At 37.3% G+C, this 26,005-nt stretch overlaps 1 protein-coding gene and 1 long non-coding RNA gene across 3 annotated transcripts in view; one reads left to right on the plus strand and one right to left on the minus strand.

Moving 5' to 3' along the window:
* LOC118537669 (uncharacterized) overlaps positions 1-1,143 on the plus strand; it is a 185,873-nt gene extending 184,730 nt beyond the window's left edge. The window contains exon 4 of the long non-coding RNA XR_004918233.2: positions 1,055-1,143. This is a non-coding gene — a long non-coding RNA (uncharacterized LOC118537669). The remainder of the gene's footprint in view (positions 1-1,054) is intronic.
* Positions 1-26,005, minus strand: part of LOC144381347 (uncharacterized) — a 785,460-nt gene that overhangs the window by 313,087 nt on the left and 446,368 nt on the right. The window lies entirely within an intron of this gene.

Consider the following 26,005-nt stretch of genomic DNA (forward strand, 5'->3'; position numbering starts at 1 on the left):
CTGTCATTTGTAAATATCTTCTCCCATTCCATAGGTTGCCTTTTAGTTTTGTTGATTGTTTCTGTCATGGTGCAGAAAATTTTTATTTTGATGTAGTCCCAAAGTTTATTTTTGCTTGTGTTTCCTTTGCCTTAGGAGACATACATAGAAAAAAATTGCTATGGCTGATGTTAAAGAGGTTATTGCCTGTGTTCTCTTCTAGGATTTTTGTGGTTTTCAGTCTCATATTGAGGTCTTTCATCCATTTTGAATTTATTTTTGCGTATGGTATAAGAAAGTGGTCCAGTTTCTTTCTTTTGCATGTAGCTGTCCAATATTCCCATTCCTGAAGAGACTGTCCTTTACCATTGGATATTCTTTCCTGCTTTGTCAAAGATTAACTGACCATAGAGTTGAGGGTTTATTTTTGGGTTTTCTACTCTGTTCCATTGATTTATGTGTCTATTTTTGTGCTAGTACCATACTGTTTTGATTATTACAGCTTTGTAATACAACTTGAAGTTCAGACTTGTGATGCCTCCAGCTTTGCTTTTCTTTCTCAAGATTTCTTTGGTTATTCAGGGTTTTCTGCGGTCCCACACAAATTTTAGCCCTGTGAAAAATGCTGCTGGTATTTTGATAGGGATTGCATTAAACATGTAGATTGCTTTGGGTAATATAGACATTTTAACAATATTTGTTCTTCCAATCCATGAGCATGGAATGGCTTTCCATTTCTTTGCCAGACTGTTCATTTTAAACAGAGAATTGTCTCAATACATATACAATGAATGAATGAATGGAAATTTATAAGTTGAGTATACTACTTCATGAGCTAGTGAATTTCCTGTCATTGGAAATGTTAAAACATTGAATGAATGTACATCTTCTTACATTTAAAAAAAAAAAGCAACCATTTTTAAAGTCTGACTTGATTTGATTCTATTGTTACATCATTAAGATCCTTTTATTAGAAAATGAATTAAGAGAACACACTGGAATTATACATAAATTCTGAAAGGGTCTACCAACATTATATATATTGAGCAAAACATTTCTTTTCTTTACATTCTAGGTGGGAACAACCAAGAATATGTACAAATGAGCACAAGAACAGTGAAAATATTTAGTCTTCTTAGTTTTGTTATTTTTATTGTTTTATTGTTTATTTTGTTGTTATTGTTAATCAAGTAAAATATTACAGATGGAGAGAAACCTGTATGTTCCTTTTCTAATACAAGGTCTACTCTGTATATTGTGTGTCTATGTGTATGTGTGTGTATTCTTTCCAGAACTCATCCATACACAGACATACAATGTTTGTCAATAGCAGCATGCGTACAATTTCACATCTTGCTTTTACAGATATATCATAATATCTGCTGTGAAGTTACATGGCTTTGATAATCATCATCTATTTAATGTTTCATCTATTTGACCTACCACAACTTTACTCACCATTCCTCATTTATTGGACTTTAGGCTGCTTCCGATTTTTCTAGTTAAAAGTAAAGTTGCTGGGAATATCAGTGCTTATAGCAACTTCCTTCTTCTGAACAGTGTTCTCAGGCTAAATTCCTAGTAGTGAGATTATTGGCCCAAAATATTTCAATGTTTAAGTCTACACTGTCAGCTGCATTTTCACAAGGTCCCCCATCCCCACCTCAAATGAACATTTCAAGGAAATCTCAAAAGCATTAAATATTATGTGAAAAAATATATTTCTTGCTAACTTGCTGGACAGAAAAAGAGCATCTTATGATTGTTTTACTTTGTTTCTAATTAGGATGGACATTTCCCCCCATTTCTTGTTAGTAATTTCCTTTTTTAAAATTCATTAATTAATTTATATTTTATTTTATTTTATTTTATTATGTTATGTTAGTCACCATACAATACATCATTAGTTTTTTTTGGGCTTTTTTTTTTTCACTTTTATTTTTTTATTGTTATGTTAATCCCCATACATTACATCATTAGTTTTAGATGTAGTGTTCCATGATTCATTGTTTGTGCATAACACCCAGTGCTCCATGCAGTATGTGCCCTCCTTAATACCCATCACTGGGCTAACCCATCCCCCCAGCCCCCTCTCCTCTAAAACCCTGTTTGTTTCTCAGAGTCCATAGTCTCTCATGCTTCATCTCTCCCTCCGATTTACCCCCTTCATTTTTCCCTTCCTTCTCCTAATGTCCTCCATGCTATTCCTTATGTTCCACAAATAAGTGAAACCATATGATAATTGACTACTTATTTCACTTAACATAATCTTCTCCAGTCCCATCCATGTTGATGTAAAAGTTGGGTATTCATCCTTTCTGATGGCTGAGTAATAGTCCATTGTATATATGGACCACATCTTCTTTATCCATTCATCTGTTGAAGGGCATCTTGGCTCTTTCCATAGTTTGGCTATTGCAGACATTGCTGCTATGAACATTGGGGTGCATATGGCCCTTCTTTTCAGTAATTTCCTTTTATTGTTGTTTGAATTGCCTCTTGATGTCTTGCTACCCATATGTATATATGCCTGTTTGCTATATGTACCAGGTATTAAGAAGTTGAGTATTAAAAAATCTACAAAGTTATCATTTGGTGAAACATCTGCCTCAATAACCAATTAATTGATGCCAGCTGCAGAAATTTATGACTCACATTGTGGGTTCCACAAAACTATGACTGATGCTTTTCCTTTTTGGAGTGACTAAGATCACTATAGATGAGGACCTGTCCTGATCACTAAGAAAACTACCATAACCCCTGACCCTTTCTAATTCCTATCCCATACAGAACAGATGTGAGGCCACTTACTCACTTCCCCAATCCTGGTCATTCTACTATTTTCTCCTGCCCTCAGTCATATGGAATAGATCTATCCTCTGGGGAAAAGTGTTCCGGAGCTACACCTTTGATAAAGAGCTAACAAAACAACACAAAGACAGACACAGCAAGGAAAAGAGGTAGCAATATAGTGACAATGGCCAATAAGACAGAGTCCCAAGGGGAAAAGGATGTGGCTAATTGTCCATTTCTTTTAGATTATCTAGCAGCTTGTGCAGAACTTCTATATTACTCTTCTGTTGGACACATGTTCACTATGTAATTTAAGTTCCTTGGACTTCAGAAATTGGAGTACATGATTTCTAGGTTCCCTTCCAGTTCTATTCTTAACCCTACACTATATAGATGTAATATAAGAGGTTATGTCCATGAGAAATTATCCTATCCTGTGATAGGGTCAATTTCATGTTTTAAAAAAATTGAGATAAAATTGACATATAACATTATGTGAGTTGCAGGTATATAGGTCAATTTCTGATGGCAAAATTTCTGGATAAAACTATATATGATTTCCAGTTTTGTTAAGACATAAGCAAATTATACCAATTTGCATTTCCACTACCTATATTAGTTTTGCTTCTCGATATGCTTTTGAACCTTGAGTATTACCATGCTTTTTAATCTATGCAGGTAATATCACTGCTAGAAATCATCTATTGATATTCTTGCACAACTGTCCCAAGATATAAGGATAAGGATGTTCACTATGGCATTGTTCATCCCAGCAAGAAGACAGAAACAACCCAGACCACTCAGGCTCATTAATTAGGGAGGAATTATTTATTTTTCAGTAGGATTCTTAGTTGTAAAATAGAATTTATACCAGGTTTCCCTTAAATAGTCATCTCTTCTAACATATTTAAGGAGTGTTTGATTTGCAAAAATGTACTTGTATAGAACTCAGTTGCGAAAGTTGTGCAGCACACTGATAGCAGTTGCCTGATTCTCATGTGAGAATGTGCTGAGACATTAACAACTAACCAAGTGGTATCTGGAAGCGTGGGCGCCATTCACTCATGTGAATTCCTTTTAAGACTAGGTCCCAGTGTTATTACTGACCTAGTGCATGGCAGTGTACTCTAAAAATTGTGAAAGTTGCATTAGGAACCTAAGGGCCTATTTCTTGGCAACTTCAGAAACCTGAGACAATATATTTAACAGACAGAAGACAATCTTAGAATATATGATGCCATGTTTGTAACATTATATAATTATTTTATATATGTTACATATTGCATATTAGATACATTGTGTATATGTGTGTGTGTGTGTGTGTACAAACACAATACAGAAAAAATATAGAAAGAAATGCAGAAACATTCTTAAGGAATTGGACTGACATGGTAGGAATGAGGAGCCACTTTTGGTTTTTACTGTGTACTTTATATGCTTCTGTTTGATTTGTGAGTTCCTAAGTACACATGTTGCTTTAATAATCTAAAAGCAAATAAAGACAAACTGAAAAAGAACAATGAAACAGAGACCAGGATGACAATATGGAGTCATTTACTTAAATTTATAACAAAATAGTTGAATTGGTTGAGTTTGCTCTTTTCTTAATTAAAGTAGAAATATTTAAGTTAGGATCCTTACCTAAGGTCTGGTAGGATCACAAAGATACAGGACTGCCTCTATTTCCCTTAGCACAGGTCAAGTTCTAAAAGAAAGCTTCAGGGCATGGATAATCTACCAGCAGTCCTTTACCCTTTACCTTTCTACCAATGGTGTTTCTTAAAAGGCAATGAATATATGACCAGAGAATCCCAGCAATTACTGATTGCATTTTAGTATGCAAAAAAAAAAAAAAAAAGTCATTATCATATCCGCTTTTTCTAAAGGTGCTCCCCAGGATAACAGATACTCTTTGAAGAGGAGGTAAATATGTAGGTAAATATGTTTGGAAAATGCTGGATTTAACAATATTGAACAATTTTCTTTACAGCAGGACTTCTCACAAGAGCAGGGAAGATGAGGTCTGCAGAGTCTCCGAAACTATTTGACAACAGTCATGTATCCAAGGCCAGCCTAATGGCTGTACATTGTGGAAGCGTCAGCTAATGTTTGATGAATGAAGTAAAGGGCAGGAAGAAGTTAAGGTGAGGAAAGGGAGAGAGAGGAAAATAGTACATACAGTATATCATTATTATTGTCCTACTTCCCCAAAGCTTTGTACTGTCTGTCTAAATCATTGTAATGAGCAGTGATTCCAGAATCTAAATTTTGGGCAAATGAAATTAATTTCTACCACCAATCACCTGATGGGTTTGTAAAAGGAAAGACAGCTTCCCCGGGCCCTGGCCTTAAAGAGTTTTATTCAGGTGATCTAAAGTAGGATCCAGGAAGTATATTTTTAACAAGCAGGTAATTCTAATCTTTATGATTTAAGAATTGGGCTGAGAAACACTGATGCATGAAAATAAAATTTATATATTTTATATTTAGGCTAAAAATGAAATGGAACAAATTAATTTACCTCCAAATGATCAAGATTTTCAATGTGGAATAAATAGTAATCAATATTATCTTGAGGATGGTTTAAATAAGCACATGATATAATTCCAAATGAAAAATCCAAAATGTCTTGAAAACCTCACCTTTGTAGTAAAATTTCTCATCCTAATCTCATTATGCCCTACAAACCAACTTGGCCACAAAGCTTTGGCTATGCTTATTCTTTTCTCTCGGTCTGGTATTAAGAATTCTTAAACTGAATTCACGGCACTTCAAAGTTAGTTAAAGCCTTCAACTAACTCCAACCGAAGTGTTTCAGGATAATTAAGAATCACATTTAGATGCACCCCAATGTTTATAGCAGCAATGTCCACAACAGCCAAACTATGGAAAGAGCCTAGATGTCCATCAACAGATGAATGCATAAAGAAGATGTGGTATATATATACAATGGAATATTATGCAGCCATCAAAAAACCCCGAAATCTTGTCATTTGCAATGATGTGGACGGAACTAGAGGGTATTATGCTAAGTGAAATAAGTCAATCAGAGAAAGACAAGTATTATACGATCTCACTGATATGAGGATTTTGAGAAACAAGACAGAGGATCATAGGGGAAGGGAGGGAAAAATGAAACAAGACGAAACCAGAGAGGGAGACAAACCATAAGAGACTCTTAATCTCAGGAAACAAACTGAGGGTTGCTGGAGTGGAGGGGGGTGGGAGGGATGGGGTGGCTGGGTGATGAACTCTGGGGAGGGTATGTGCTATGGTGAGCACTGTGAATTGTGTAAGACTGATGAATCACAGACCTGCACCCGTGAAACAAATAATACATTACATGTTAATAAAAAGTTTTTTAAAAAAGAATCACATTTAGTGAGCCTCCTGGCTCTGCCACTTACTATTCTATGGTTTTGATAGAGTTACTAAACCTCTCTAGTTCTCAGTTTTCTAATCTGTAAAATAGAGTCTTATTTGCATTTATATCAAATAGTTATTGTTATGATTAAATTAAATGAAGTAACTTGTTTAAAGTGCATTAAGTGGTAATCATTATTTATTACATATGCATTGATATACTGCCTTCTGTGGGGGGGATTTGTTTGTTTGTGGTGTTTTTCAAAAATGCTAATGAAAACATTCCTTTGTCCAACATCATTGAGGAATTTAGTATATTACACAATATTATTTATTTATTTATTATTTTGGTGTTTATTTATTATTAATAAATATTTACCATTATAAATTGTTAATAATAATCTAACATATGACTTAGAATCAAGCCCACTTTTAGAATAAATCTGGAGGACAGTTTGATTTCAAATGTTTTATTCATTGTCCCCATGACCCATGAAAATGCCCTGTGCAATCCAGTAATTTAGTAGGTTTGTAACATTTTCACACTTTCTCTTCTATGTGGAAGTAGGGTAAAAGTTGTTTGTTAGCTTTTATGTCCTCATCTGAAAAATACAGCTTGTTGTCTTTATAGAATCGAAACATAAACACCAACTGACCATTTTATGTTAATGGCGTCTTGGAACTTCCTCCTAAACCCTTTTCCTCATAGAGCCCAGTGTATAATTGATCTTCTCCAATCTTAGGAAGTAGAAATAACCTGTAAAAACCCACGAGCAAAGCAAATATTCAGTCAATAGAGTAAAAAATAATCTCAATTCTCTTTGTCTCTCTCTCTTTTTAGGAGTAATTATCTGGGTATATATGTATATGTGTGTGTATATATATATATATATATATATATATATACCCACACACAGAAAGGGAGTCAAGATTGTGCCATGGCTAAAGGTCTTGGTGATTCAGTGACTATATATTAACTGATTATCCAAATTTCAACCAAAATAAGCCCTCCTAAATCACCAGAGCCTTCCAGCCATGTGGAGAGGTAAACTTGAAGACATAAGAGTACAATCACAGAGAGGCAGGTATTATTTCAGATTCAAATCCATGTAATTCACCATTAAGCCATTTTCAATTCCAGAATATTAGGTTACATTCAGTATCATTGATTTACAGCCTAAACAGCATGTGAAATGTTACACTGAATTCCCACTGTTACAGGAAAAATTCCAAAAAGGAAGCTCTTTTTAATTTACATATCCAGCATATACAAGATTCATCTATAGATATATTTATTTAAATCATTAGTGCTTGAACTTGATAATTACAGAACAGGTTGTTCATCTTGTTCCCTCGACCACAGTACCCTAAAGCCAATCTAAGCTCACAAATACTGAGCCATTAAAATATGCATCCTCCTAGACATTTTCATCTGCTTCTCAAACTTTGAAGTCAGTTTGGTGAAAAGAAGCCACCTTCATATATCCAGGCTATGCCTCAGGAGGGCCTTCAAAAAGAAAAGGAAGCATCTAAATGAGTGGTTCTCAACCTTGGTTGCACATTGGAATCACTGGAGAGCTTTAAAGATACCTAATGCCTTGTGAGCCACCCCCAGAGATTTGATGTAATCAGTCTGGAGTGCACCCTAGCCACTGGGATTTTAAAAAGCCTCCCAGCGAAGGTGGAGAACCACTGATCTCAGCACCATTTCATGCCTGAGGAAATGGAAAACAGCTCCCTATTCTTCCCTAAGGTTCAGGGCGTATGGTTAGCTGAAACATGGTCCTTAAAGATGTCTACACCCTAATGTGTAGAACCTGTGAATGATACCTTGGATAGTGGAGACTATGAGGTGGAGAGTTTATCCTGGATTATCTGGGTGGGTCCTTAGGAGATGGATGCAGGAGAAGTCAGAGGCTAACAGAAGGTATGTGACAAGAAGTTGTGGGATAGAGAAAAGGAAATATGAACATGCTCTGCTGCTTGCTGGCTTTGAAGATGGAGGAAGGAGCCCCAAGCCAAGGATGGACATGGCCTCTGGAAGCTGGAAAGGTCAAGAAAACAGATTTTTTCCCCTGGAGCCTCCGAAAGAAATGCAGCCTTGTGGACTCATTTTAGACATCTGGCTTCCATAACTGTAAGATAATAAATTTGTATTGTTTTAAGCCACTATGTTTGTGATAATTTATTACCACAGCAATAGGAAAATAATATAGGGGAGGATGAGTTCTATCCAGGAGCAATTTGAAAGGGTCTGATGCAGAGCTGTTTGGCTTTCAAATATCCAGACACCAGAAAATTCAGCAAGAAAAGCAAGATTGCTGATTGCTATCACCCAGGTTTTTATTATATTTTAAATCAAATTTTCAATTCCTTAAACATTTTCTATTCCTTATTTTTTTATATGCAACAATACTTTTGTTGTGTAGGATCTTCTTAATTAGAAGCTAAATGTCATGTTATTACTGCCAAGCCAAACCTCAGATTAAAGCAAATAAGGGCTGATCTGGCCAAACATTTCTGAAAAGCTACCCACCAGGGGAGATTGACTGTCTTTTCAGGCTTGCAGGTCCTGGCTTAGTCACAGTAACCTCAAAGTTTTATTTGGTAGATTCTTAAGAGTACAATGAACATTTGCTATTGTGAAGACACCCTTTTGGGGGCTGAATTTTATGTACACATAGTCTGTGTTGTTTACCATCCACCACCAGCCATTTTTGATGAACAAAAGAAGAGCCACCAGACCACAAGCACCAGTCATATTTTGACCTTTCAGGCTTTGACTGAACTGTCCTCTGACCATCTCTGGTGTCAAATCCAGGTTCCAACAGACTCTGAATAGTAAGAGCCTGGAGAATGCAGCTTTTTCCTTGAGGTTCTATGGTGATTCTCTTTCAGTTAGTATAAACTATTAACCCTAAAATTAATTTAGATCGTTTATATAAAGTGCCTAGGGAGGTGGTCCATTTAAAACAATTGTTCAATAAGTCTAAGTTCTCTTTACTGTAGAATATAAATAAAAACATTAAGACATAAGAAGGCCTGAATAGAAGCCAAATCAAACCATTACAATTTGAGTGTTCATGGATAACTTCTTTAACTTCCCTGAGTTTTATTTAACTGGCAAATATATGCAAGACAATATAAAAATATATCCCTACCAGTTTTTTTATTTGTGCTCTGCAAATTTTCTAACATAAGTATATTGTTGGCATTATTATCAGGGATCAATCTGGGGCTATCAGTCAGTTCCAATAGAGGCACAATCTCTATCAACGACTCAACACTATGAGTAAATTCCTACCAGAATAATCACTTGCCAACCGCAGAAAAAGGTTCTCCAGCTGTCCTCTAGGAAGACGTACATATTTCTTAACCAAATAACCAAATAATCAACCCACTGATAGTATTTTGTTTTGTAATATTCAACCTCTGTGGACTAAAGATGAAAAGAAATACCATTAGAATCTCCTCTTGATGTTCCTAAGCTCTACCTTCCAATGAGATTTTGGGTTTATCAACAAAGATAAGTCAAAGGCTTGGTGCATGGCTATACTCAGGGAAAGTAGGAGGCCCTGGTGCTCAGGGAGGTGGTAAGGCTGAGCCAATGAGCCAGACCGGGTAGGGAATGTCTGACTCACCAAAGACCCCAAGGGTGTTATAAACTTTAACAGGAACTAACAAATGACAAAACAACAACAACAACAAAAAACAGCAAAGCACATTTTTTCTCTCTAAAAACATTTTTACATAAATCCCAAAATGCTGTTAAAGGGTGTGATAAAAAACAAATAACAGAATGTTGCAGCTCCAATCTCTGATCTGAGCAGATAATTTGGACAAAAACAAACACATAGACGCATTTCTGAAGGAGATGCACCCCACCCACCCACCTTGAGAAGTTCAGCTTCTCAAGACTAATCCAATCTGCCCAGTAACAGTAACATACATGTCTTATATGATAACTTGTTTTCTGAAGCGATATGGGAACTCTGACTGTTCAGCCACTATTCCCACGCTTCTCCAACTAGAGCCCCTTTATCTCACCAGTGGAAATTTTAGCCTGATAAACCTTTCTTTTTTATTGTTAATGGTATACTTTCTTCCCAGGTGAGTTTTACCCCCAAAACACCAAGATCCAGTTACATCAGATTTTTAGGTGCTCATATGTCATTTGTACAAAATCCAAGAGATTATTTTCACCATTAATCTTTGCAACTAATAAAGATGAAGATAAACGGGCAGCCTTAAAACCAGAGGTGAGCAGTTTTTACCAGTAATACTTTTCCATGGCTCCTTGATGAAGATGATCAACTAAAGGAAAACTTCTGCATGATCTATTAATAGAGAATGAGATTAATGAAGGATTATGTCATAATGAGTCTGCCTGCAGAGTAGCTTCAGTTCTGGTCCTTTGCTGCCAAAATACAGTTCTCATTTCCAACAAACAAAGTCTATCTGAGAGAAAGCACAGAGCCCCTTTAGAACTGGAAAGTCCTGTGCATAATAATGACTGTCTAACTCTTCTTTTGCCAAAGAGCTTCAGCACTTTCAATGTCATAGGTCAATGCAGTGATTCAGAGGGGGCCTGATCCTTATCTAAGCTTTTGCAACAAAATTAGAATGTGCTGTAGTCTTATTAAAGAAATGTTTGTTCCTCCATCAATGAGCTGAAAAGAAAGCAGCTCAATGTACTTTTGCAAATTACAGCAATAAACTGCTTGAATTAACTGCTTTATTACAAATATTTAATTATTCTGAGGGTTAAATATCCAACATTTTGGAAAGGCAAAATTAGCAGTCCACTTGATAATCTACTTCATTTAAAATCTGTTACGACGGTGTATTTTTGTTTTTATTTTTAAACAATTCCCATTTTCAGTTGTCTTCGTTGTAAATTCAGCCAGTTTCCATTTGGGATGAAAAAGAACACATATAGCCCTTAATTTTGAAGCAAACTGTCAAGAAAATCAAATTCATAATCTGTGAAAAATTACAAAAGGCAGACCTCGTTTTCATTTCCTAGGAACACGAATAGTTACAAAAACGAAATCGCCAAGTTAAGATCAGTCACATTTTGAGTGAGACCTATTCGAAAATTTAGATAAAATAACATTATTATCATCACTATCATCATTAAACGGGTTACTGTTTAAATGTTATTTAAAGTACACTCCCCTTTAAAATACAAAGGACCATGAATTAAAACTTTGCATTGAAAGAAAAGTCAACCAATACATGTTGAACAAAAAGCAAATGTCTTTCCTTTAAAAGTTTTTTACTCCAACAAAATAAAATTCATCAATCCAAATCTGTTTTTCATTTATTAGCTCAGTGGTACCAAAGCACATGAAAATTATTTATAAAAACCGATCATTTTATCTGGGTTGTATTCTTAAAACATAAGAAAGTAGACAGCATTTTGCCATAGGGCAAAGAAAAAAATATTACAATAACAGAAAATGGATCAGCCAGGATATGCTTCAACAGAGGGACATATCAAAGCATTATTATAGTCTCTCTCCACTTACTGTTTGGATTCACTAATCTACATCACTAAATTGACCATTCAGTGCCAGAAAATCTGCCATGTAGGTCTCGACTTTTCATAGCAGCTCTTAAATGTGTATTCGGAAACTACAAAGTGCTGAATATATTTTCAGCCTTTTTATACTACGATTTACAACTAATGACCTTAAGCAATGTCATGCATGTAAAACAAAATTATGAGACCACCCTGGTTTAGAGCCGAATAAAGGTATAGAATCAAACTTCATTATCATTCAAATTTAATAGGGGAAGAACAGTAGTAAAAAAAGAAAAAAAATCCAGAGTAATATAGATAAATCTATTTTGCAGTTTTACTTTATAAAAAAATACCCTCCACTTGTATTTTGCTATTACCGGCTCAGAGTAAGTAGACAATTATCTAAGCTTAATGCCAAAAGTAATAATGCGCCGCACACATTCAAAACCTTTGTGCCACATCAGTGAGTGCCTGCAGGGATAAAACATTTATCAGTTGCTCCTTAGAGCAATAGTGGGTTTGAAAATTTGGCTGCCCAGGCTGACATTTAGTGAAATCATAGTTTTTGCTTGATTCAGAACCCAACACAGGAAACCCTGATACTGGGATGACTCCACTGGCAGTATGCCTCCTGATACCCACTGAACTGCGGGCTACTTTCTGTCCCACTACTCCCCATGAAAGAAGTCCTTTTACTTCCCTGCTATAGTTGGCACACTGCCCTTTTCACAGACCCAACGAACCGTCATCTTGGATGTAACAAATTAGTACATTCTCAGAATAATAATAAGTTCAGGCATGAAAACACTATTGTTTTTATTTAGAAATGAAGTAACTCATTTTAGCTGGGTGACTTTTTCAGTGTAACACCACAGGCTAAAAAAAAAAAAAAATCTTTTTCTGCAAAGAATGGTCAATTTCAGGAGAGATATGACACATCATTTGCTGTAAAAATCAGGGAAAGGCCAAAGAATAGAAAAAAATTGGCATTTGTTGCAGAGTAGTTAAAGAGAAAATAGGGGGTTTGAGAGAAATACGAATGTAAAACAAGTCATATGTCCATTTCAAAGTATAATTAGAGAAATAAGATTGGGACTAAGTACAATGCAGAATTGATTTTCGATATCAGGGTAAGATCTATTAGCTGATTGTTCTGCTTGTGATCGCAAAAAATACCTAAGAGTTTTTTAAAAAATGACCTTCAGGTACATTAGAAAAATAATTAAACATAGAGAATGTTTAAACACTAGAGAATGACACAAACATGTTTTCATATGTTAATGAACATGTCAAAATTTACTTTCAGTTTCCAAAAAGATCCCTTCACTACTGCCTGTGTGTATGTGTGTGTGTGTGTGTGTGTGTGTGTGTGTGTATGTATGTTTCCGTGCTCAAGAATTTTCTACTATGTCCACAAAGAAAAGGAAAAAGTTAATATTTACAAATCTGCATGTAAGTCAAATCTACTTAAAATCAGAGCCATAATTTAGAGGGAACACTTTTCCTCGTTATTCTGGAAGGGCCATCACCACCTTGCAATGTCAGGAACCTGAAAAATATGACTATAAAAACTACTGTTCTAACAGTCTTTATGACAGCTTCAACTGAGATTTTACTGAGCTTTGAATAGCAAGTATACGCTTAAGCAGACAATAAGATGAAATTAGAACTGACAAGAAGTATGAAATAAAGTAAATAAATATATATTTTCAATATTCTAGATTTTGTCCAATTTAAATGTCAGCTCAAAATTATAATCTAGAAATCAAAACAATCATTAATCTACTCTCCCTTTGCTCTAGCCCTGATCATTTTAAACAAATCACGATATTCCATGTAAAAATGTACCACAAATTTACTAAACTTTCTGGTTCAAATGAGTTCAAGAATATCTCATTATAAATGGAGACAGTCCTGAAAAGGCAGCCAAGCATGACTAAAAAGATCACTCTTTTACACAAAAAATAGCCTTCTTATTTTACCCTTTGTTGAAAAGACATTTGGCCAGCCACAGGGGAAATACATAATCTACTTTTATATTCAAATAATTTATTTGAAAACTCTATGGCTACACTGACCCTAAAACAATTCTGTATTGAATATACATATTACATGGGTTTCTGTGATCTTAATCATTGACTTGTTTTCATGTGTTAGCAATGATTTTGGCATTTCTTTTTTAAAAAGAAAACCACATTCATACATTTGAATAAAAATTTACCATTAAGTAAAATTATATCTGAAATGAAATAGACGGCATGAATGTGGTATCGTTCTGTAAATAATTCTACCTGTGAAGTCAACTTTGAATATTGCAGTTCTTTTCATGTAGCAATCTATCAATTTGATCTAATATACATTCCAACACACAGTCTGCCTGGTAACAACATGTCAGAAATTATGCCATCATAATTTGCCTTTTATAAAGACAAGCAGCAATACTTGAACATTTCAAGATTTTAAAAACCTCCCTCCACATAGATTTGCTCTTTTCAATTCTGTGAATTTTTGTTTCAGTGTTTTGATAATAAGGTTGATATTATGAACTCAAAGTTACGGTAGTTTTAACTATGAAATATCTTCCCTCCCCTTCCTCAGGAGTCAAAGAAGATGCCAGCAGCAAATGATGTTTGTCCATTTACTTTAAGTAAGACACTGGTTCTTTCATTCAGTTACTTCATATCCAAGATTATATAACAGCAGAGAAGAGCATACACTGAGGAGGAAAAGCTTAAAGCAATTAGTTTCCTTCTAAGTACTTTAGCCTTCCTTATTTGGGTTTTTAAAAAACAGGCAATCATACAATGAATTTCAAGCAGCCATACAAAGCATTTTAAAAACTGTTTCTACAGGCTTTCATCCTTGTACACATAAAAGAGAGGAAGTAGCTCTCACATTCATATCCTAAAATTGATCACCCAGATAGTCTAGAAAGTTTTCTGTGCTTTCCACCAATGTTTTTTCTCTCACTTTCATGGTACAAATGAGATATTCCCAGCTCTAATACAGAGCACCAAAATGTAAAATGTCGACTTGTCTTGTACATTCGGGGTGCCTCCCTGGACTCTGCCACTCTCTCAGCAGAGCAGAATGAATATCTGTGCTAACCATACATTTCAGGACAAAGGAACTAATTCATGGGGGAGGGGAGACCACACACCATTTATAAGGTTTGTTCAGTTTACAAGAAAACTATTGTCAATGCTTTGTTGATTCATTATGAATGACCCTGCGTGACAAATAACAAGCGGCCACCTCCTTGCTGAGCCTCACCAGAACGCTTCCTGCATTCGAGAGCAGCCCAGGATCTGCGGGGCTAATTGTTATTTAAGGAAACTACAGCCGTAGGTACAGGAGGCAGCTCTGATCACAGACCTAACCATCCGGTTGAAGATTCGATGAAACTGTGGCTCTGGTCCCCAAAAGATCACGCACAATAGCACAGTGCTTGCTACTGCTGTACAAAACTCTGATGTGAAGAACCAAATTCCACTAGAGGGAGTGAACAGAGCCCAGAAAGGATCATAGAGATGCTGACTCTATGCAGGGTCCCACCACCAGGACATTTCAGTTACCACAAAATCTTCTTGTCTCCCCACCTACAAAATGGGACTCAAATATTTTTTTAAAGGAAAATCACCTTAAAATCTTTTGTTGCAAAATGCTATACAGTGCACAAGTATTATCTTCATCATCCATTGAACCTTTGTACTTTTTTCTCTATCCCGAGGGAAATAATAAATTGACATATTTTCTATCATCAGAGATCCTTTTAAGACCACAATGTGATTGCACTCCAGCACATCTCACACTTATCCCCATTAAAAACACACAAAGGGGTGAAAGCAGGGAAAGAAATAGGTAGGCATAAAGGGCAGCTCAGATACACTGTTGTACAACATGGGCGCTCTCCCCTAACCTGCCCCAGCCTCTAAGACGGGCAGTGTAACCACCACACAAAGAAGCCGCAAATGGGCTCTGCATATGTTCCAGTTGAAATTGGCTGCTCTGTGGGTAAGAGCACACAGATTGCTCTCCCGAGTGGCCATCTGATTGCAGATCAGCTATGTGTTCCCCTACTGCTCCAACAACCCTGAAAGGCGCCCTGTATCTTTTTAAGTGGCTGGTTTAGTTGGAAGCACAGGAAAGAAATCTGTTCTTCTTTGTGGCATCGATATCGTCGCATTGTGGTGTTTTTTTCTTTTTCTTTCTTTAAGGACTAAAGGGACCTTAAAAATAAACCCAGACCTCCATGAAGAAAAGTTCCTCAGTGGCCTGACGGTGTGTGTGTCGGGGGGAAGAATCCTTCACCTTCACTTCTCCTTTGGTTCTATCAGCTTTGGGATTTCCCCAGGGCACCAAGTGGTTTTCAAAGGAGAATACAGTGTTTCAAGGTGGTGGGGAAACTGGCACTCTTCTAGGTGGCTGCTGGAATGTTACTTGGTAAACCTCTGTGGAGGGCAATCTGGCAATTTCTACCAAGGCCCTACTTCCAGGAATCTATCCTAAGGCTCTCGCTCCCACATGTATGGAATGACATATGTATATGGTTGTTTACTGTAGTACTGTTTGCAAGAGCAAACATTAGGAACACCTTAAATGTCCATCAATAGGGGCTGGGTATAATATGATGCAAGGATACAAGGAAATAATACACAATGTAAAAAAGAATGAGGAATAATATAAAATGATCTCCAAGATACAATGTTAAGAGGGAAAAAAAGCAAGGCATAAAAGAGTCTGAACTGAATGAGCCTCCTGTTAAAGAAGGGGAAAGACTGATACATATTGCTTGAGGGTTCCATGAGAGCAGGGCTCACGCTTGTTCTGATCACCCCTATGTCTTTAGGGACAGATAACACTTTACTTCAGGTGAGGGAAGTTCTGAAATAAAATTGTAGTGAATGAGGGAGAGCAAGAGAGTCAAGAGTAGGCTTGAAAAAAAAAAAAATCTGGATTCAAAGTTGTATGCAGAACTTGATAGAAAATTTCAAGAAAAAAATACCAGAAAACACGAACAGTGTGATCAAGAGTGATTTTCCCCTCTGCTTCTTTATCCATTCATCTGCTTGTCATTTTTTTCTGTGAGGATGCATGTATTGAATAATTTAACAACAAAACAAAATACTACATTGGACTTAAATCAGCTATACTTGATGACTCTTTGGATGTGTGGTTTGGGAGATGGAAAAGTCAAGAATAGTTCTGAGTTTTCCAACTTAGATGCTTTTGAGAGGAGTTGAATTGAGGAGGCTGATGAGAAGAAGTTGGAGTTCACTACTAAACGTTTCTCAGGGTTTACGCCAAGCTGGCCTTAGGGTCCCCCAAAAATCTTTCTGAGCTTCAGGAACCACTATATGCCAGTTCCACTGTAAAGAACACGTAGCCCCACTTCTACTATGAAATCACCTGGGAGTTGCCCTTAGGACACAGACAACCTTGTTTCTAAAGAAACTTACAAATCATTCAAAGCAGTGTTGACTTTCACTAGTATTGTTTCTATTGACTTGCAAATAAGTGCACTTGTGTAGGACTAAAATTCCTGTAGGCACTGCCTCTGGTTACACAGAAACAGCTAAGGGTAAACAAGGTAGTGCTTAGCAAATTCGGGACCCTCCTTTTGGCATCCTCAGGATCCCCCTCCTTGTTCATTCCCCCAAGGACATTTCCCACCTTTACTTAAAGGCTTCGTCCACAACTGGAGCGCCCCCACCCCTGCACGCATCTGTCCAGCAGGCCTCTGCTCCCCACCTCCTCTCCCTTCCCTGATTCTCCTAGGAGAGGCTCTCTCCTTCCTCCCTTGCTGCCCTTTAGCAAACGTAGCTTTGTTTTTTGTGCAGAGATTCAATTCTATTTTAGTTCATATCAAATATTATTAAAATCATATCCCACTCTTCCTAAAGCCCTAGGTTTTTCTAGCATATGTGAGTTTGAAAATATTAGAATATACTTTTTTTACCTCTATTATAAGATCTCTCATATAGAAGCCTATTGTTTGCTAACAGAACTTCTCTGAATAAGGTAAAACCAGGGTTTTGTCTAGTAAAGGCTTTCCTAAAGAGTCCATAGGACTTAATGGGTCCCCAGAAAAAAATAATAAATGCTCAAATGGGTAAGAAACACTTGCCTGCTACACTGTCCTCTTACAGCTTCACTGACAATATTGGCTATTAAAGGCTCAGAAGAGTCCTATAACAAAAATGGGGTTTAATTTTGTTTAAACCAGAGCTTCCTACATTTATTCTTCCCATTATTATTATTATTATTATTATTATTATTATTATTATTTACTGAATACCCTTTGGTAACTTCTTTATCAGAATGATCTCCTTTAATCCTCACTGTGACTAGAATCTTCATTTGACAGATGAGGAAAATGAGGCCTTGAGAAAATCAAAAAACTTCCAAAGTCAAACCACCATTAAGTAGCAGAGTCAGGATTCGACTATTTCTGTCCGACTCTGGAGATCTGTATTCCTTTTCTCTGTGACTTAAGGGAGTCTTCCTTGACCGTATTTGAATCTGTATTTGGACCTCACCTTTAAGGACTGGAACAACAGTATCTTGGGGGCCTGAGAGGTGGAAGCAGCAGGAAGAAAGGGAAGCCAGGGCAGGGTAAACAGGGGCCACCTGCATTGCTGCTCCCCACCCGGTGATCCTCCTTCTAGGTACTTTATGTTCTCTTAACACGAGCCCCAGTTCCCTCATGCGAAAAATGGACATACTGATACTTCTCAGGATGACTGTAAGGCTTGAGTTAAAAATCTGTAAAGTACTAACAGCGCACTGCTTCAGCATGACACTAGTGCCTGGCATGTAGAAGACCCTAAGAAATGGTGACAATATGACTTTCGACAAGTTTCTAAACCTCTCTGTGTCTCCGTTCATTCACGTGTAAATGGGGATAGTAATGTAACCTACATCACATCACAGGGGGGACTGTGAATATTCTATGACAAGTTAACATGGGGAGCACGCAGTAAGCACCATGTGGGTTTGCCATTTTAATTTCCCTACACGTGGCCAACACCATGGAGCGGCTCTAGAGAGCACACCCAGAATCCTTTCACCAGAATGACAAACATCAGGCTCTCTAACTCCAAAGATTCTACTGCCTCTAAGTAGATCATTACTCCTTCATCCAAACAACTGTCGTATGCTTCCAGAATTTAGCTAGACCTCAGGTGCTAGTTACTCTTGAACAAAGCTCTTCACACTTTAATGGAAGCTACTTCTGTGAACAATTCTTAATCCGTCTTTTCAGTGAGTGTTGATTCTGCTTGGCCATATGTGGCCTGTGAAGTTAAATAAATGGCTGCTGGCACTGCCATGGTTACTTTCTACATTGCTTGGCCAAAAGAGAAGGAGGAAACACTCTAATTTCCCCCACCATCTCTACCCTCCACCACAGATTCCTAAGCCCACCGCACATGCACTTACGTTACGGCTTCGTACCCCATCATGAATTCGCATAGTTGGTGAGGAAACACCATTAAGCTACATCATCTTCCTAAATTTCCATGCAGGTGAGTGCCCAGGGGGAAAAGAACCCAAAAAATTTGGGAATGATATTGAAGCATTTGCCCTTGGAAACTAGAAACTTAAGCTCTGGAAGGCACAGAAATGGGGTTTCCTGATTAAATGCTTTGGTTATTAGAAAACCTTTTTTGCTTCAATTAACACTGAAAATCTATTTAAGTAATATATTTTATTACACTTATTTTATAAAATAAAATATAATACTGCTTCATAGAGAAAAATTTGTAAAACATGAACCAATATAAAGAAAATGAAAGGGATGCCTGGGTGGCTCGGTCGGTTAAGCGTCAGACTCTTGATTTCGGCTCAGTTCATGATCCCAGGGTCGTGAGATCGAGCCTCATGTCACCTAGTGTGGAGCCTGCTTAAGATTCTCTCTCCCTCTCTCTCTGCCCCTCCCCCAGCATCTCTCTCTCCGTCTCTAAAATTTTAAAAAATAAAGAAAATGAAAATCAAGCATTATCTCTATCTGCTGTGAGAACCTACCTGTCAATGTTTCATATATATTTTTTACATATATATATATTTTTAGCAGGGGGCTGAGGGGCCGAGGTAGAGGGAGAGAGAGAATCCTAAGCAGGCTTCATGCCCAGCATGGAGCCTGATGTGGGGCTTGATCTCACGACCCCAAGATAATGACCTGAGTCAAGATCAACGAGTCGGACGCTTAACCCACCGAGCCATCCGGGTGCCCCCCTTTACATATTTTTCACAAAACTGGAATTACATTGTTCAATAACTTTGTTTTCAAAACTTAACATTATATCGTGAACATTTTCCTGTTATTAAATATTTTTCTAAATCATTTGAACGGCTAAATGATATTCCATTATATGCATATACAAAGGTTTATTATAAGAAACTCTCTAAATACCTCCTCCTTCCTCACATACTCCCCAAAGCCACTTGGGCCCCAGGCACAGGAATACTTGCTATTGTCAAATAATTCATGAACTTTTCTAGATCTGGGCCTTTGCTCCTTCTGCTCTCTCCACCTACAATGTCCTTTTTAGCCTAGCAAGTGCCTGCCCATCCTCCAGGGCCTATCTAATCTTAAGTAAATGACTTAACCTCTCTGGCCTCAGGCTTCCACATCTGTGAAATGGACACAATAATGTTACTTTCCCCCCGAGTATTGTTCGAGGATCAGTGAGTTAATACTTATAAAGGCCTTAGAATAAGGCTCGCCTCAATTTAAGAAATGCTCAACAATGCTAGCTGTTTAATATTATTGTTATCTGACATACTTTTTCCTCTGTATTGTGCAACCAGCTTATACATAATTCCATTTGATCTTTAGGATTTCCTGAATTGATTGCAGCAGTTAGAATCTGGAAGGGACTTCAGAGATCATAAAAACACTGTACTCCTCAACATATGATAAGTCATCGGGGGAACCTGTTAAAATTGCAGATGCCTGAGCTCTACCCCAGTCTTACTGAACCAGAGTCTCTGGTGGTGGAGCCTAGGAAAAGGCATTTTCATCAAGCTCCCAGGTGACTGTTAAGCATGATAAAGTTTGGGAACTACTCATGATGGTCTAAAACCCTCAGTCTGCCAATGAGAACTAGGCCATACAAGGTTAAGTAGTTCCCCTTAGATGAAAGTGGAAAAAAGAGCCCTTCTAGTTTGTGGAGAGAAAGAATTGCCATATCTCACATCACCAGTGAAACACAAATGATTTCAAGGATGCTTCAATGACGCTGTGGCTCCAAGCTTTTGTGCTGAAATAAAAGAAGAACGTGAGCTCAGATCAGGCTTAAAATTTGATTCCAGATCTGTTGGCAGGAAGATTGATCAAAATTCGACCTAATTGTGGTCTCCCATTTACACTGAAAACGTGAATCCCGATAAAGAATTGATCTGAGTCACTGAACAGTGAGTGACACTACAGTAAACACACAGCCACACCGAGCAGTTCAAAGCGGCTTGCTCCTAATAAAGACATTTCTGTTTTGTCTTGTCTATTTCATTTGACATTTGTCTTTTGGCAGAAGATGCATTATTAAGACAAGGAACAGAGATGATGTCTCCTTCCTTTTGGAACCACATGAAGAAATTTCATTTTATTTTATTTTAGGGGTGAGCGGATATGTGAATTGAGGGAAGATTTCCTCTATAATTATTTCTGAGATACATATTTCCATTTGAGGAAAAGCCATACAAGAAAATGAAGTCCATTCTTAATAAATCAGACTATTCATTTTGTTCAAGGACCACTTCTATTTTTAAAAATGAACATAGTTGATTCTGAAGTCAAGCACAACAGTGGTATTAGACTACCATGCCCACTGATTAAATCATGTGATTGGAACAGAGCTCTAATTTTAAAGAAACCAAATTAATACCTTAAAAAAAAGATAATGGTACTGTATTTCCTGGTGAAGCACATGACATGTTTCCTAAATGAAAAAAAAAAAAAAGATTTATCCACAATTGTTGCTTGGAGAAATAAACTGGTATCTACAGGAAACCTCTGAGGCTATTTCTTCTTATCGTCACAGTACTATTATTTAAGAGCGAAAGCTCACTGGAGTGTACCTGGTGCAAATCGGTCCACTGTGTCAGGAGGGTTATCTTGTGCCATGACTATCTCATCCCTGCATGCCAGGAGGACGGCGGTCCAGGAGGGTCTGCCAGATACACAAGCACACCACAGGCTTGGCCAAGGGTCTGCATTTGTGGAGGGAGAGAGTTTCCTAGAAACCGTACTTTACCATTTTCTCTTTCACTCACATGTTCAAAGCAGAATCATGTTGCCTCTTGGCATCCTCTCCTCCAAACCAGAAGGATATAAGAGTGATGTGGATCACAGAAGAGTTGCCCCAAGTGCAATATTCACAGGCAACTGAAGGATTGCATCATGGGGTACAGAATCTTTTGGGGATCACCAAGCACATCCCTTGGTGTCCTGCATCTCCTCCCTTCCATCCCCACCACTCCTGATGGGCCATCAACCCTCCCTCACACTGCACCACTTCATTCCTTCTCCTCTCAGACTGCAGCAACTGGCTTCTGTGTGGCCTAGGTTTTGAAATGCTGCTAAGAGGCCAAAGGACCAAAATGACCAAACACCTGGGCTCGGTTTCCTCATTCAACAGAATTTCAAGGCTCCATTTCAATCTTAAAGATCTCAAAGATACAGTGGCTGTTGTACAGTTTCCGCTCACTGCTCCATCATGACACTACTTCCATAGGGTGAGGTTGTTAGATTTCCTTGCAGGAAGGAAAATCTTCTCAAGTCAAAACGTACATTGTGTGGTGCACTTCTTAGGCAATGAGTCCATCTAGAGCTTTAACAAAATATGAAGATAATTTCATCAAAGTATGGATCACCTGTATTTCTTATATTGCTTACACAGTAATCACAAGGGGTATTCTGTGCCATATTTTCATCTGATCCAAAAACTTTATTATAAGTAGAATGAAACTCTTCATACTGGAGCCAGGACAAATAATTCACAGATAATGAAGGGTTTATTGGCTTTTAAACTGTGTAATCCGTATATTATACCTGTGAACTGTGATTTAAACACAAAATTGAGAACTGACTTTGGCATCACCAGTTCAGTACCAACCAATAACCAGGATGGTAAAATTTCTGTGTATTTCAGTATTCAGTTTTCTTAGAAAATATGGTCTAATGTGAAGACTGATATTTAGCTAAGTTTCCACAATGACTCAGTGCTGTTTCTGCCGTACTGGGGATAGACTATTCCTGTCCATCCTCTCTCTATGTGAATGAAATTTCCTGAATCTGTTGAACTTCATCTTGTTAATGTGACCCCTTCTCTTAACTTACCAAAATGGGGGGGGGTTTAGGAGGGGGAAGGTCAAAGAGAGAGGGAAAGAGATAATCTTAAGCAGGCTCCACACCCAGCCCAACGCAGGACTCGATCTCAGGACCCTGAGATCATGACCTGAGCTGAAATCAAGAGTTGGACGCTTAACTGACTGAGCCATCCAGGCGCCCCTCAACACATTGTTCACTTCTAGTTTGGGGTCAATAAATTGTTGGCATTGTCTTAACCAGCACATTGTTCTGGCATTCAGGTCGGGTATATGTTGTTAAATCATTGGGACGAATTCTGGAAATATAAATGTGCTAAGACTGGCAATGCACTAAAGTTAATTTGCTTTTTCAGTCCAAACCCCAATCAGCTGTGTTTTCCTCAGATTTTAGTAGTTTTTATATCACCAACCTACACACAAAAATTTGTCAAAATATATTGTCCTTTGTTTTTGACTTTAATATCTGATTAAGATTACTGTAGAGGTCAATTAGATTAACCTGAGAAGAGTCACATGATCTTTGTTGTTGATATTCTAATAATGTTTGTAGCAATATTCTAAATGCTAATAAATTAATGTCTGGGTGAAAACTGCCTAAAGATTGTTTTCCAAATAATTTCAAGCAATTCATTTAATTTTCTGTCATACCATTGTCACATGATGTATGGCCACATTTAAATAATATTTAATTATTCATTTAATGACTACATGCTTAATTTGAAAATCTTAGATAAAATATGAAAGAAAAATGAAGAGAAAGGTGTGGTTTCTTGGGCATTTAATAATGAGACATAAAATACTCATGATAAGCAAAAATTAAAAATGACAATTCATTTGAAATGTTATCTAATGTATTATGTGTTAGAGAGGCTCTACTCTATTTAAAAAATCATCAATCCTTGAATTACAAATCACAAATTTAGAAATAATTTCATTTACTTTCAAATATCAAATCATCTGAAGTAAAAAATCTACAGTGATTTATTTTTTATGAAAGAGGTATTTGTAGTTACTTTATCATCCACTTTTTTTCAGTAAAAAGGGAATTAAACTATTACAGGACACCTTGTTAAGTAATTATATAGCAACATCACTGTGCAATTAAATAGCCATCAGTCCCTGCAGCTGAGAAATTTCAGGTAATTATTCAAAGATAATTTAATAGGAGAATTACTGTATTCAAGCAAGCATTAGCTAGTAATCTACCTCAATTAAAGCATCCAATTAATTTCAGAACCTTGATAACAGTTGCCTTTGGCAAAACTATCCTTTCCCCTCATTTGATCCTACATATACAATATTCCTTAAACATTGTATAAAGTTAATTTACTTCTCCTAAAAGTATAGTCTATTAATACCAGTCTCCTGAGAAATTAAACAAATGCAAGTATAAAAAACATTCCTTCTTTTTCTTCTTTCTCTCACACCTTCCACCCAACCTTTTATGTAGAAATTGAACAAGGTGGATTTGGATTCTAGAGTAGTAACTTCCTCAGTTTTCATCACAAAAAGCAGAAAACCTCCTAACAATGGAAACGTCCAGAAGGGGCTTTTGTTTTCTGATTGATTAGCTCGTTAGACAAACTATCTTTGGGAAATGTGCCCCTATGAATTTGGTGGTGATGGTGGTGTAGCAAGATGTATGCTAAGACTCTTCTGAGTGGAATTTCCTTGATGGGGTTTTTACTTGAGTTTTCATGCTCAGAAGAAAAAGCCTCAGGTTTGGAGTCAGGTAGGTTTAGAAATTCATAGGAGAGATAGTTTTGAGTTGTTCTGGAGGCTGCCAATCTTGTTGATTTTCCAACAGGGTTTCAAACTGCCCCTTAACAACCGACCTATGTTGGACTTGGTCACAATTCTACCAGTTCTTTGGGTAATTCACTCAGCCTTTTTGAGCCTCAGGTATGAAATGGCCTCATGAAGCGCAGGACACTACTAAGAGGCCATTCTCAACCCAGTTGTGAGTGTCTTCCTCACTGGGTCCCTCATGCCAAGAAGGGAGAGCACATGGCCGGTAGCTGGAGCTTACTTGCTTCAAGACTAAAGTAAAGGTAGCATAAGGTTGGTGATAATGGAGGAAAGTACAGAGGTTTGGCTGTGTGTATCGTCAGATGACTAGAAATGGCAAAACACAGAAATGGTTTGCCTCCAGCCATCACTTTCAAAGATCCTGGAGTTCTCAAAGCAGCTGTGGAAAATGGATAAGAAAAGACCATGCAGATGTCCACAGATGACTCAGGAATTATTGCAGGCTCATCTCCCCACATCCTCATTCAGCTGTAACATTTATCTCTGTCTCTTTAACTTTATATTTTGGCTGCCTTTCTACCTTCAGTTCCATTTGGAAAAATGACCCAGTATGGATTCTTTATTCTGATTCTGACCTACCATTCTCTTAGGACCCCAATTTCAGTATTCCCCTGCATAGGAACATATTGCATCTATAGGCAGTTAAGTTCCCATCCATCCCAGGTCCCTGACACTCCACCCAACACAATCCTCATTTGTCAAAGGAGGGGGACAGAAGGGTTGCCAGAGGATACTGGGCTGGAAACATGTTGCTCAGGCCTGGACTAGGGTGAGGTGAACGAGGCTGAGTCATGCAAGTGATGGATCAGATCCTGTCTGTTTTTTATACGTATTATTTGATATTGTTGCTGTACTTGCTTCTAGTTGCTGACCACTGGAATAGATAACTGAGTATAGCTGCTCTACTCCTCAGCTTCATTTCCCCAAATTTCTGATAAATCCAAAGTTTACATTTTCTCTGCTAAATATATCATCACATTTTTCCACTTTAGTCATTTTTTTTCTAGGAGGTAAAAAGCAAGTCGTTTTTCTACTGTAAAACTATAACAGCTCTACTATAAACAACAAAGCTTTGAAAATACTGGTTTATTTTAAGATAGTTTCATCTTCCACAAGGCTCAACATTGTTTTTCTAATAGGTCTTAAGGTTTTGGAAATTTATACGAGAAAAAATTTTTGGTCATCCACTTCATTTTAATTAAC

This window comes from Halichoerus grypus, chromosome 1, assembly GCF_964656455.1.
Source record: "Halichoerus grypus chromosome 1, mHalGry1.hap1.1, whole genome shotgun sequence".
NCBI lineage: Eukaryota > Metazoa > Chordata > Mammalia > Carnivora > Phocidae > Halichoerus > Halichoerus grypus.